General features: G+C 43.2%; 1 long non-coding RNA gene across 1 annotated transcript in view; it reads right to left on the bottom strand.

The window, feature by feature from the left end:
• The window catches only part of LOC307189519, a 90,018-nt gene extending 76,996 nt beyond the window's left edge, over nt 1-13,022 (bottom strand). Inside the window, exon 1 of the long non-coding RNA XR_013829202.1 lies at nt 12,429-13,022. This is a non-coding gene — a long non-coding RNA (uncharacterized lncRNA). The remainder of the gene's footprint in view (nt 1-12,428) is intronic.
• Nucleotides 13,023-14,750: the final 1,728 nt, after the last annotated feature.

Here is a 14,750-nt window from a genome sequence, read left to right as displayed (position 1 = left end):
GAGGAATGGAGCTGTAAATAAATTTGTCCAAGGTTCCCCAGTTTGTAAATGTCCAAGCCAGATATCAAACCCAGGTCTGGCTAACTCCAAAGCCTGCTCTTGTTATTAGTGTGCTCCAGTTCCATCACCAAGGAGCTACAGAGAGGAGACAGGTGAAGAAATAAGAATAGATAAACTTGGAAGTAGAGAGGACAGAGAGAAAAGTGAGAGTATGGTAAACCCCAAGCAAGACAATGAGCCCAGTAAGGAGTCAGAGAGGAGCAGAAAGAGATAGAGGGAGAATAAATAGAGTCTTTGTCACAGAAGCCAAAGTTGGGGGAAGTTTCAAGCCAAATGTCAAGCCTAGAAGACTCAGAAGAGAAAGTCAGAGTGCAGATGAGAGCTCTAGTTGGGGCAGGGCTAAAACAATCAGATCTGTGAAGGCATATCAGGAAACATGCCCTGACACATTCCAGGGAATAGCAAAAACAAACTCTGGGGATGGGGAGAAAATCTGATCTCCAGAGTTGCCTTTTGTATTATTAGATATGTTCAGTGTTCAATAGCAACAAAAAAATATAACACATGCAAAGTAAAAGAGAGAATGTGTCATACATGCTGGGAAAAAGCAATCAATAGAAACTGTACCTGAGGAAATCCAGATATTTTAAATTAGCTCTTTTAATTATGTTCAAAGAACTCAAAGAAACCATGTCTAAAGAACTAAAGAGGGACTTCCCTGGTGGCGCAGTTGTTAAGAATCTGCCTGCCAATGCAGGGGACACGGGTTCCATCCCTGGTCTGGGAAGATCCCACATGCTGCAGAGCAACTAAGTCCATGTTCCATACTACTGAGCCAAGCTCTAGAGCCCATGAGCCACAACTACTGAGCCCGTGTGCCACAACTATTGAAGCCTGCACACCTGGAGCCCATGTTCCACAACAAGAGCAGCCACTGCAATGAGAAGCCCGCGTACCACAATGAAGAGTAGCCCCCGCTCGCCACAACTAGAGAAAGTCACAGGCAGCAGCAAAGACCCAACGCAGCCAGAAAGAAAAAAAAAAAGAACTAAAGAAAAGTATGAGAATAATGTCTCAGCAAATAGAGAATAACAATAAAGAGGTAAAAATTACAAGGACAAACCAAATAGAAATTCTGAGGTTGAAAAGTACTATAACCAAAGTGAAAAATTCACTACAGGAGCTCAGTAGCAGAATTGAGCAGGCAGAAGTATGAATCAGCAAGCTTGCAGTTAGGTCAGTTGAGATTATCCAATTGAGGAAGAGAAATTTGCAAAGAGTGACTTAAAATAAACAGACCCTTAGAGACCTGTGGGACACTACAAGCATTCCATTATTCACATACTGGAAGTCCCAAAAGGAGAGAAGAGAGAGAAAAGGCAGAAAGAACATTTGAAGAAATAGAATAAAAAACTTCCCAAATTTGATAAAAAACATGGATCTACCCATCCAAGAACCTCAACAAATTTGAAATACAATAAACACAAAGAGATCCACACATAAATACATCATAACCAAAATATCAGAAGCCAAAGAATAATGGGGAATCTTAAAAGCAGCAAGAGAGAAGCAACTCATGTACAAAAGGGCCCCAATGAGGTTAATAGCTAATTTTTCATAAGAAGCCATGGACATCAATAGCCAGTGGGATGACATAGTCAAAGTGCTGAAAGAAAAAAACTGTCAATCAAGATTTCTATATCCAGACAAAAACATTATAAGAAAAAAAACAAAACAAAACACCTAGAGACCAATATCTCTTATGAATACAGATGCAAAAATCCTCAACAAAATACTAGCAAACTGAATCAGGTAAAATATAAAAAGGTATTATGCACAAGGACCAAATGGGACTTTTTTCCCAGGAATGCAGGGTTGATTCAATATATGAAAATCACCCAATGAGATATACCATACTAATAGAATAAAGGGGGAATAATCATCTCAATAGACACAGAGAAAGCATTTGACTGACTCCAACGTCCTTTCATGATAAAAGCACTCAAGAAACTAGGAATAGAAGAGAACTTCCTTAACCTGTGAAAACTCCACAGTTAACCTTACATTTAATGGTGTAAAATCTTCATGGTGAACCTTACATTTAATGGTGTAAAATCTTCATGGTGAAACCATGAAAGCTTTCTCCCAAGATGAGGATCTTCTCTTACTACTTCACAGCATTGTACTGGAGTTTTTAGCCAGGGCAATTAGGCAAGAAAAAGAAATAAAAGACATCCAGATTAGAAAGAAAGAAGTAAAACTAGCTCTATTTGCAGATAGCATAATTGTGTATACAGAAAATCTTATGGAATACACATACACATACACACACAATTAGACTAATAAATTCAGCAAGGTTGCAGGATACAGGATCAATATACAAAATACAGTAGTATTTCTGTACACTAGCAATGAAGAATCCAAAAATGAAATTAAGAAAACAATTCCATGTGCAGTAGCATCAAAAGAGTAAACCATTTAGAAATAAATTTAAGAAAAGAAGTATAAGACTCATATACTGAAATTCCAAAACATCATTGAAAGAAATTAAGAACTGAAAAAAATACAAAGACATTTCAGGTTCATGAACTTAATATTGTTAAGATGAAAATATTTCTCAAATTGATCTACTTATTCGACTCAATCCTTATCAAAATCTCAGCTAGGGAGCTTCCCTGGTGGCGCAGTGGTTAAGAATCCTCCTTCCAATGCAGGGGACACGGGTTCAATCCCTGGTCCGGGAAGATCCCACATGCTGCAAAGCAACTAAGCCTGTGCACCACAGATACTGAGCCTGTGCTCTAGAGCCTGCGAGCCACAACTTCTGAAGCCTGCGGGCCTAGAGCCCATGCTGTGCAACGAGAAGCCACGGCAGTGAGAAGCCCGCACACCGGAAGGAAGAGCAGCCCCCGCTCAATGCAACTAGAGAAAGCCCGTGCACAGCAACAAAGACCCAACACAGCCAAAAATAAATAAATAAAATAAATAAATTTATAAAAAAAAAATCTCAGCTGGGTTGTTTATTTTTAAGAGACTGACAATCTAATCCTAAAATTCATAGGGAAATGTAAGATATCCAGAAAATGCAAAACAATCTTGAAAAATAAGAAAAATGTTGGAGGGTTTACACTTCCTGATTTTAAAACTTACTACAAAGTTACAGTAATCAAGACTATTTGGATCTGGTGTAAGGACAAACTTACAGATCAATGGAATAGAACTGAGAGACCAGAAATAAACCCATATATCTATAATCAATTAATTTTCCCCAAGATAGTTCAATGTGGAAAAAATCGTTTTTTCAACAAATGGTCCTGGAACAAGTAGATATCCATACATAAAAGAATGAAGTTGGATCCCTCTCTCATACCACATACAAAAATTAAATCAAAATGGGCTAAACACCTAAATGTAAAGGCTAAAACTACAAAACAATTACAAGAAAACATGGGTGTAAATCTTCATGACCTTGTATTAGATAATGATTTCTTAGAATGACAACTAAAGCACAAGCAACGAAAGAAAAATAATAAATTGGACTTCATCAAACTTAAAAATGTTTGCTCTTCAAAGGGCACTATCAAGAAACTAAAGAGATAAGCCACAGAATGGGAAAAAATATTTGCAAATCTGAAAAAGTATTTGCAAACCCTTATATCTGATAAGGGTCTAGTATCCCAAATATTTAAAGAACTTTTAAAACTCAGCAATAAAAAGACAAATATCCCCCCAAAAAAGTGGACAAAGGACTTGAAGAAATAAACTTTTCTCTAAAGAAGATATACAAATTGCCAATAAACACATGACATTATTAGTCATCAGGGAAATGCAAATCAAAACCACAGCGAGGGCTTCCCTGGTGGCGCAGTGTTTAAGAATCCGCCTGCCAATGCAGGGGACACAGGTTCAATCCCTGGCCCAGGAAGATCCCACATGCCGCGTAGCAACTAAGGCCGTGCACCACAACTACTGAGCCCACGCACCTAGAGCCCATGCTCTGCAACAAGAGAAGCCATGACAATGAGAAGTCAGCGCACTGCCACGAAGAGTAGCCCCCGCTCGCCACAACTAGAGAAAGCCCGCGCACAACAACGAAGACCCAACACAGCCAAAAATAAAAACAGATAAATAAATTTATATTAAAAAAAAAACCCACAGCAAAATACTACTTCATACCCACTAGGATGGTCATAATAGAAAAGACAGACAATAACAAGTGTTGTCGAGGATGCGGAGAAATCGGAACGCTTATGCATTGCTAGTGGGAATATAAAAGGGTACAGCTGCTTTGGAAAATAGTTAGGCAGTTCCTTAAAACCTTTTGCAGAGAATTACCATATGTCCCACATAGTCCACTCCTAGATATATGACCAAGAAAAGTGAAAACGTATGTTCAGATAAAAACTTTTACATGAATGTTCACTGTAATATTATTCATAATAGCCAAAAAGTAGAAACAACCCAAATGTCCATCAACTGATGAATGGATAAACAAAATATGGTATATCCATACAATGCGATATTATTCAGCCATAAAAAGGACTGAATTACTGACACATGCTACAATACAACGAACCTTGAACACATAATGCTAAGGGAAAGACGCTAGACACCAAATGCACTGCATTATATGATGCCATTTCTATGAAGTGTCCAAAATAGGCAAATCCATAGAGACAGAAAGACTAGTGGTTGCCAGGGGCTAACAGGAGAGATGAATGGAGAGTGATTGCCTAATGGGTACAGGATTTTTTGGGGGGTGATGAAAATGTTCTAGAATTAGATAATGATGATAGTTGTACAATCTGTGATCATACTAAAAACCACTGAATTATACACTTTAAAAGGGTGAATGTTATGGTATGTAAATTATATCTCAATGAGAAAGAGTAGGTAAAATTTTCCAAAGCAAATATTGAGTGGTTGCTTAATCCCTGAGAACATCAAGAGCTCATTTAAATTATCCAGAAAAAAACAGATTTTATTCAACTGTTAAATTCTTTTGAATTTATTACTCTGAAGGCTAGCTTATGTTGCATTTTGTACTACCTTCTTACGAAGTGGTATATTAATTACAGCTGGATTTATAGAGAAATGTCTGCAAGGTTGTTATCTGAAATGTCAACAGTGGTTGCCTCTGGGAGATGGTATCTTCTGTAGTTTTAAATTTATTCTAATGCTTTTATGTACCACCTACATTTTCTGTATGCATATATATCAACTTTATAATCACTAAAATCCAAAGCTCTTTTTTTTTGGCAAAAGAAAAAACACTGGCTATTTTGAGAAAATGTTGATAGATCATTTAAAAAATTCTTTCTACTCACATGAAACCCATAGCATTTTGCTAGTTGCTCCCAAGGGGGGAAAAATGCCCAATTAGCCGAGTGATCACAATTCAAGAATTATTTTTTAGATAATGAAAAAGGCCCTGTGCTAAGCCGTGCTGTGTGAGAGAGAAGGAAGTTTAGGGCATGGTTTCTGCATTCAAGAGTCTTTTGATGTAGTAAGGGACCTCAGATATGTAAATAAATAACTGAAAGAAGGCAGAACAGAAGAGAGGCGCCCGAGACGCTGCAGAATCCCTGAGGAAGCTGTGATTCACCACCACCGGATTCAAAAAGACCGGACAGCTTTAGAGTCTGGTCTTGAAGGCGAGTTGGATTTCACTTGGGAGGGAGCGGGGAGCCAAGGCCAAGGGTGAGGCATTTCTGAGCCCTGCCCACCTTTCCTGTCCCCCACCACACCTCCACTTCGAGGCCCTGGCCTTCCTGAACCACTTACACTTCTGGGCACTGGCTGCTGTTTCAGGCCTTCATGCTGTTGTTCACCTGGAGTGCCCTTCCCTCCCTCATCACCTCACTCTCTCCTGCTATTCTATAAGACTCAGGTTCCTGTCACTCTTCCAAAAGAATTCTCCTTGACTGAAACAGGTTGAGTTCAAGGCCTCCCACCTGTGCTCTGACAGCAATCTGCGTCTGTCTCTATTGCTTCACTCTACACCCTGCATTGTAATGATCCGTTGAGTATTTATTTCCTCCACCAGATTGTGAGCTCAGGTGAAGGAGGGGCTGGGAACCTCGCACAGAGCACTAGTGCTCATTACTGAATGAAACACACACTGTAGCTAGTCCTAGGGATGGCAGCCACACAGTTCTGTGTGCCCAGCACACTCTTCTACTCCCTTCTTCTAGGAGCCCACCCTGCCCTTCTGGCCACAGAGTTGGGCCAGCAATGCTGGCTGGGCCAGTTATCACTCCCCATGCCCCAGATAGTGAGATTGGTCCAGGGAGGCAGGAGGCTCAACCAGGCAACTCAGAGTCCCTCCCCCAGGGCAGCGGGGAAGAGGTACACTTTCCCCATTGAGGAGTTCAGCCTTATTGCTTGCCAGGTAGACAAAACCTATCTGCAGGAGAGAATGACACACAAGACAAGCAAGCACAAATGAGAGGAAAGCAGAAACGGTGTGATGGTAGTTACTGACAGTCTTGGAGACTCTGGTTCCAGTCCTTGAGAGTCCCAGAGCTGGGCTCATTATCTTTCAATAAATACCTTCGTGGGTATAAGCTAGTCAGGCTGGGTTTCTGTCACTTACAAGAATATCCCTGTCCAGTGCTGGGGTCCTCAGTAAGACATACAGCTGGAAAGATCAGTGAAGGCCAGATTGAGGAGGATTTCTAAATGCCACATAAGGAGTGTTGGAGTTTATATTATAGGTGCAGTAATGGGTAATGGGTAGTCAGAGCCTCAGGAGATGACACCAGCAACATGTAAGTTTTGAATTAGAGGGAGAGGGGAGAGGGAAGGCCAGTTGGAAATGCAAAATAAAACCACCCCTATATATCAGAGAAGTCAAGGAGAAAGAAGGTTGAAGAAAACCCTGATTTTATTAGGTAGGAAAGAGCAACAAGGCTTGTGATAAATGGAGAAGTAAAGGAGAAAGGTGGACATGTTGAATAAATTGTCATTTCTAAAACACTGCAAACAGCCCCATGTGCAAACATTAGTCACTAATACAAATGTCTCAGGGGTTTTATAAACAAGCAAGCCATTGCCAAGACTTACATCTGGCAGATGATACATCCATCATGTGTAAATACTTCACGTAGCATCGATTACCCTGATCAATTTTAGGCATCTATCATTTTCCAGGCCTGCAACCCAGCACAGAGAAATTACAAAGAAATAAAATGTTCTGATCATTCTACAGCTATGCCTGGCTCACAGGAAAACAGTGAATAAATCCATGGCAAAACTCAGGTGGCTTCTGTAGCATAAAGAAAAAAATTGCTATTTTGTTTTTCCATAGAATTCTTTCTTAACCTATATCAAGAAACCATCATTTTCAAAATTCACTTCAAAAACCATCCTCATCTTCGGAGGGAGAAAGATCAATAGTGATATCCAAGAAATATGGACAAGAAATGCTTAAAACTAGGAGCCACAGTCATTGGACCTGATACAGCAGCATGACATCTGGTTAAAGGAAGAGAAAGTAAGACTGGAAAGGTGGAAGGCGGTAGGGAGGTTTTATTGTGTAGGCAAAGGGGAGTTGTAAGAGGTTTTTTAAGCAGGAAAAAGACATGGTCAAAACGGTTCAGAAAGGGCCTTTTCTAGGCAGGCATGGAAGGTAATAAGATCGCTGCAAGTGGGGAGGAAATCAGCAGACTCAGGAATGTCAGTCAAGAGAGATGATGGGGGTTGAAATGGGATGTGAGGAGCCCTTAAGACAGAGGTGGTAGCTGAGGCCCTGCAATGAGCAGGAGAGAGTGACTGACATGCTAAGGACAAAGAAAGCAGCTGGTGCTCACTGAGCCCTTACTGGGTACCAGCACTACCTTGGGCACTTCCTACTTACTATCTCATTTAGTTCCTCAAAACAATCCTGCAGGGTAGCCTTTATTAGTTCCAAATTTATATATGACAGAAAGGAGGCTCAGAGAGGTTGAATAGCTTGCCTGAGACCACAAAGATCTTTTGGACACAAAAGCCTGTGTCTTTTTCAATATGAGACACTACCTCCTGGTGTACATTATTTAACCCTCTCAACTTCATCAGGTAGGAGCTGAAGCTAAGATTTAAAACTTGACTGACATTTCCAGCCGGCGAGTGCCCAATTCTGGATGGGAGCCCAAGTTCGACCTGCTCCCATTTCCCCCTCACCTCCAAGGCAGCTGACCTGTTTAATGAGCCTTTGTTCTGCCACATTGTGTAGCTCCCTCGTGTTCATTGTTAAAGCAGGTCTTATTGGGTTTGTTTTAAAGGGGACCCTAAGAAGGGCCTGGGGGAGGATGTGGGATGGGGATGGCTCTTCCTCCCACCAGGAGGAGCCTCAGCACCTTTGAAAATAATTCCTCCAAAGTCGCCTAAAACCCTAGGTCTCTATCCAGCAGCCCTGGCCTGCTGAGGTAATTTCCAAAGCCCCAGACTTGAAGGCTCACAAATCCTCTGTTCATGTTCAGACATATAAATTGCATTAGAGGAGAGGAGAACTATGCACCTGGTGGTGTGATCTCCGAAGAAAAGGCGCTGGAGTTCAAGTGCACACACGTGAGCACACTTGGCACCTGGCCCATCTCTAGCAGAGCCCGGCGGGAAGGCTGGGCCTCTCCAGCCCTCTCCAGGCTAAGATGAAAGGAGCCCATTTCCCTCTTAAGAGCGTCCTAGTTGTGAGGGAGAGGGATCTCCCGCACTAGCAGGCTCATGCACACACACTCCAGGTCATAGTCACTAGAATTAACAATGTTCTCTCGAGAGGCTTGGCCCAGAGGGTCTGAGGGAATATATGGGGCAAACAACTTTTCCTGCAGACATACCAAAGATTCTGGATTTTTTCCTTCAGAACTTCCATCTAGTAGTTTACCAGAATTCCCAAGAACGAAATATTTTTCAATCTGTTCACATCTACCTTAAACCCCTGATCTGTTTTAGGTTTTGTGCTGGGTTCTAAGGACCCAGAGGTGAATTGGAAATGGCCCCTGATCTCAAGTTCTCAGTCCAGGGGGGAAAGCAGACAGTGAATGGGGTCAAGGACTTAAAAGGGCTCTTGGCAGGTTTGGACGCAGACTTGGGTTCACATCTCAGTCTTCATGCGTGCTAGTTGTGTGGCCTTAGGCGAGTCATTTGAATAAATGAGCCTCTGTTTCTTCATCTGGAAGTTAAAATCTACCCAGCAGAGTTGGTATATGGAAGAGAGAGAGAGGATTGATATAGTATCCAGGACAGAAAAGATGTGCCATATATGCTATTGATTATTAAGAGAAGAGAGTAAATATTTTCAGTTGAAAGAATTAGTGAAGGTTTCCTGGAGGAGGTAATATCTACATAAGACCCTAAAAGATGGATAGATTTTGACACATAAAAAGCCAGGAAACATGGTTGTGAGGGATTAAAGGGAAGGATACACAGGTGGCGTGCAGGGGCTTTTTAGGGCAATGAAATCCTTCTGTATGATACACTAATAGTGGATACGTGTCATCATGCATTTGTCAAAATGTACAACACAAAGAGTGAACCCTAATGTAAACTATGGACTTAACAATAATGTGTCAACATTGGTTCATCAGTTGTAGGAAACGTATTACATTAACACAAGATGTAAATAATAGGGGAAACTGGAGGGGGTGCTGTGTGTGGGAACGCTGTACTTTCTGATCAATTTTTCTGTAAACCTTAAAAACAAACAAACAACAACAACAAAAAAGCCAGGAAAGAGAACTTTAGACAAAAAGACCAGCATAAACAAAGCTCGGGTGGCTGTGACATGTGGCTGGAGCATGAAGCACCTGAGAGAACAGTGAGCCCAGAGAGGTGGGTTGAATATCATGTTATGGTGTTTATGCTGAGAGTATGGAGAGATGGCAAATATTTCAAACAAGGTGCTAAAATGATCAGTCTGCATTTAAGGACTATCAGTTAAGACTGCCGCTGAACAGACGTGAATCTGTAACAAAGGCCAAGACAAGAAACAATGAAAATGTGAGTTAAGACAACAGCAGTGGGATGGAGAAAGGGGGCCAGATGCAAGACATATCCTGAGGTTGTCTCGGTCAGGACCTGGTGATTGATTGATTAATTGATTGACATGAGTGGGAGAAGGGGAGGAGTCTAGTAGAATGCCTGGTTTCTGGTTTATGCTAGATGGGGTGGGCAGGGCCATCCCTTCAGAGACCTAGAATGTAGGAGGGCTAGATCCGAAGACATGATGACCTGGCCAGCTTCAACACGTTTTTAAGATAACATTATTTCAGATGTTGTGCAAGACACATTAGAATTTTCCTGATCTGGCCCCTTGGGGCTGACTGGGGGATCACTACCTATAGACATGGGCCCATGCTTGCCTGTGTGGACACTCAGCCTGTTATAGAGGTCTTTCCAATGCTGAGCTGAAGGCTACCTCCCTGAAGCTCCCCCCCACTGGGCCCAACTCATCCCTTGGCAGCCTCACAGACAGGCTTTCTCAGCCTCAGGACAGTCCATTCGAGATTTGTAGGCAATGTCCCTTGAATCTGTCCTTCTTCAGCTAGAGAGCTCCTAATCCTTCACTTGTTCTAACACAATACAGTTTCCAGGCTGCCCTCTCCACCCCAGACATACTCCAGGACACAAAACCCCAGGAATGTCTGGTGCAGCCCAGAGTGTATAGAAATTTAACATCCTTCCTTCTAGACATTATTTCATTAGAGCACCCTGAGAGCCTCTCAGCCCTTGCAGATGGCCCCTCATACTTCCTACTCATCTCCATCAATTCCATCACCTGAGCCCTTCTCTCACTTACGTCTGTTGAGCCAGAATTCTGCAACTGGATTTTTAGCTCCAAGAGTAAGACTTGATATTGATCCTGGATAAACTCCACCCTGCTATGGGGCCATCTACAAGACAAACCAGTTGGAAACTGGAACACAAAGAGCTCCAGACAAGCCTTTTGGAGGACTTAGAAGCAGGTGAGGGGCAGCTGAGATGGTCCTGGCCCTGCTCTGGCCTCAGCTCCTCCATCTTCCACATGGGCTTTCCTGACAACCAGGAGAAGTGATCATACCCAGGTGATCATACTCCACCCCCAGGAACAACAGACTCTGAGAGGTCAACTTATACATCCTTCTCCTGCCGGACAACACCCCCAATCTATCTGAACAGGAAATTCTACAGAAGTTCTGATGTGCAAAAGTGTCCCCATAACTTGTTAACACACGGCCTTCCCAGGGTGGAGCACCCTGGTGGCTTCTGGGGACCCCTGCTCATGATAAATCATAAAGCTGGGAGTTCGAAGCTTGGAAGACATTCCCACAGCCAGTCAGGGACACAAGCCAGCCTCCTCCTACCGGCCAAGGGTGCTCATCCCCCATCCCAGCAGCTTGCACTGTGGGAACCCGGCCATCTCTCCAAGAAACACAATTGCGCTGTTCCCAGCCCTGAAGCCCTATCCAGAAGCTGATTAAAGGTCTAACTTGCTTAGCTGCCTCCTTATGTCATTCAATATTTGGCCCATTGGAAAAATATAAAATTAAAAAACAGAGGCAGGTGATGTTGCTGACCAGAGCAATGATCTAGAAGACAAACCTAAGGGTCACTTACCTTTGAAATTCAATTCATTTTGATTCATCAAATACTAATATAGGGTTTAAAATGAAGTGATCCAGAGTTACACTGGCAAAATGGCAGGGTAAGGATTTCCAAAAATCCTCTCTGCACAAGCAATGAAAACACTGGCAAAAATTGTCAGAATCAACTTTTTCTGAACTCTGGAAATTAACCAAAGGCTTGCAGCAATCCAGGGAACATTTACTCAAGAAACTGCATGTTCATTCAAAGACTTGCACATGAATGCTCATAGCAGCATTCTTCATAATTCCCCAAGTGTGGAAACGACCCAAATGTCCATCCAGTGAAGAAAGGAGAAACGTGGTATATCCACACACGGCAATATTATTTGGCCATAAAAAGGAATGAAGTACTGATACAAGCTACAAAATGGATGAACTTGAAAACATGGTAAGTGGAAGAACCCAGTCAGAAAGGCCACATAGTGTATCATTCTATTTCTATGAAATATTCAGACAGGTAAATTCATAGGGACAAAAAGTAGGTTAGTGGTCACTAAGGGCTGACAGGAGTGGGAAATGGGGAGTCATGTGAATGGACACGGGGTTTCTTTTTAGGGTGATGAAAATATGCTGGAAATAGACAACGGGGATGGCTGCACAACCTCATGATATAATCAAAATGACCGACTTGTATACTTTTAAAGAGTGAATTTTTATGGTATATCAATTACATCTTAATTTTTTTTAATACCCGGTAAACTAAAAATACAAACAACAAAACCCAAAAAGCAACAATAGCAAAAACACATAAATTATCTCTGGTAAAGCCAGAGATATTTTTATTTAACATAAAAATAGAATTTGGATAATAAAATAAAGTCTAACCTTTTTTTTTTTCTCCTCTGTGCTTAGTCTGACTTGACTTGCTCAGAGGGGGCGCTGGCAAAGTCCTCGTGCCCCGCACTTCAGACAACAGCTCCTAGTATGGAAGGCTGCGCCGCCGACACCTCAGCTCCGGGCCGTGTGAGGAAGCCGCGCTCCACACTCAATTCAAGATGGCGGGGCTTCAGTAGTTAAGAATAGCGCAGTAGTTAAGAATCTACCGGCCAATGCAGGTGGCGCAGTATTTAAGAGTCCGCCTGCCAATGCAGGGGACGTGGGTTCTGAGCCCTGGTCGGGGAAGATCCCACATTCCGCGGAGCAACTCGGCCCGGGTGCCAGAACTACTGAGCCTGCGTTCTAGAGCCCGCGAGCCACAGCTACTTAAGCCCTCACACCTGGAGCCTGTGCTCCACAAGAGAAGCCACCGCCTGCACGGCTCAATGAAGAGTAGCCCCCCGCTCCCTTTAACTAGGAAAGCCCGCGGGCAACGAAGACCTAACATATCCAAAAATTAAAAGATGGTGGCGGCAGCGGGTCGCGTGCCGAGACACTGCACAATGGCACTACAGAAGCACAGCTGCTCCCGTCTCGCGAGAACTCCTCTGACGGACTGACGCGATCCGGATAAAGATGGCCTGTCGGAGAAGCGTGTACTCTAGAGCGCAGACTCACACCTCTTCATTGTTTGATCAAAGAATAAAACTTTGTGGGCTTCCCTGGTGATGCAGTGGTTAAAAATCCGCCCGCCAGCAGGGGACACCGGTTCGAACCCTGGTCCAGGAAGATCCCACATGCCGCGGAGCAACTAAGCCCGTGCGCCACAGCTACTGAGACTGCGCTCTAGAGCCCGCGAGCCACAACTACTGAAGAGCTAGAGCTCGTGCTCTGCAACAAAAGAAGCCACCGCAATGAGAGGCCCATGCACCGCAAGAGTAGCTCGCAGGAACTAAAGAAAGCCTGCACACAGCAACGAGGACCCAACGCAGCCAAAAATTAATTAATTAATTTTAAAAAAACCTTTGCTTCTGAACTTTGTCTCTTTCTGTTGGCTCGAATGACATCAGGCAGGAGGACCCTTGTTGGGGCCCGACAGGAAAGTGTCAGCAACAAAACTGCATCTGTTCTGCTGTTTAAAACTCTTCAAGAGTTCCCAATTGCTCTTAGATTGAATCAGACTCTGCATGACCCCCCTCCCCCTGCAGCCCACACCAGTCTCCCTGCCCTGCATGGAAGCCACAGCGGCCCCTGTTGTGTCCCAGGACTCATGCACTCTGCCTGGAGCACCCTTCCCTTCAGGGCTACTCACTCTCAATCACTGGGTCTCAGCTCACAGTCCCCTACTCTGTTCATCCACTCCACAGCACTCGACTCAATCCATACCCACCACGTGTGATTTGCTTTCTTGTTTGTTATCTAGTGCCCACCGGAGAAATGAACTCCATGAGGGCAGGGACTTGGCCTGCTTTGTTCACCATACCACACAGTGGTCACTCACTGCGTGCTTTTTATAATGAATTAGTGATGTCCTCTCAAAGCTTGTTGTTGTTTGGAATTAAACATTTTTTTTTCTTCTATTCCTTGCAATATGTCTCTTTCCAAGAAAGACATTTAGTCTAATTGGTCCCCTGATCAGGATCTTTTTGAATCACATGAAAGACATATGATGATGGTAGGGGTTGGGGTCATGACACTTGTCTAATAAGGGGATATTCCTCTCTGTATTGGAATGTCTCAGGCCAAGATGAACTAACTTCTGTCCTATTGGCCATGTTAGCAGCTTGAGGGGCACCAGGAGGCACTGGTGCCCCACAGAGCTCTCACTTTCTGGTAGAATGACTTATTTTCCCTGTTTGTGGACACACTGAAGTGAGCCGGCCTGGTGCCCTTCCCGCATTGTGTGACTACCGCGTTAAGGTGCCATGCTGAGAGGAAGGGCTCCTCTTGGCCGTTGACTGGAAGATCCTGCCAGACCGTCTCCAGCTTTTTTCTTAGCTAGTATCAGCCCTCTCCTCACCTCAGACTTCCACGAAATTTCTCACGCAGATGTCTCTGTTTCACAGGCATGGAGAAGACACCCACTTAGATGATTTTCATACTGTTTTCATGAATACCAACAGTACTTCCTTCTATACACATCCCTGTGCACACGATTTTGCATTCTTATCTGTTTATTTCCTCAGATACATTCTTAACACTAAAATTACTGAGTTCAAGAGTATTCATACTTTACAATTTGATTACCAAGTTGCTCTCCATAAGGGTTGAACCAATATATCCTCCTCCAGGAGTATATAAATTCCTGTTTTTGAAGGCATTTCCCAAGAA

This window comes from Stenella coeruleoalba, assembly GCF_951394435.1.
Source record: "Stenella coeruleoalba genome assembly, chromosome: 7".
Taxonomy (NCBI): Eukaryota; Metazoa; Chordata; class Mammalia; order Artiodactyla; family Delphinidae; genus Stenella; species Stenella coeruleoalba.
Note: the sequence above shows the minus strand (reverse complement) of the source record. Positions and strands in the feature narration are given on the sequence as shown.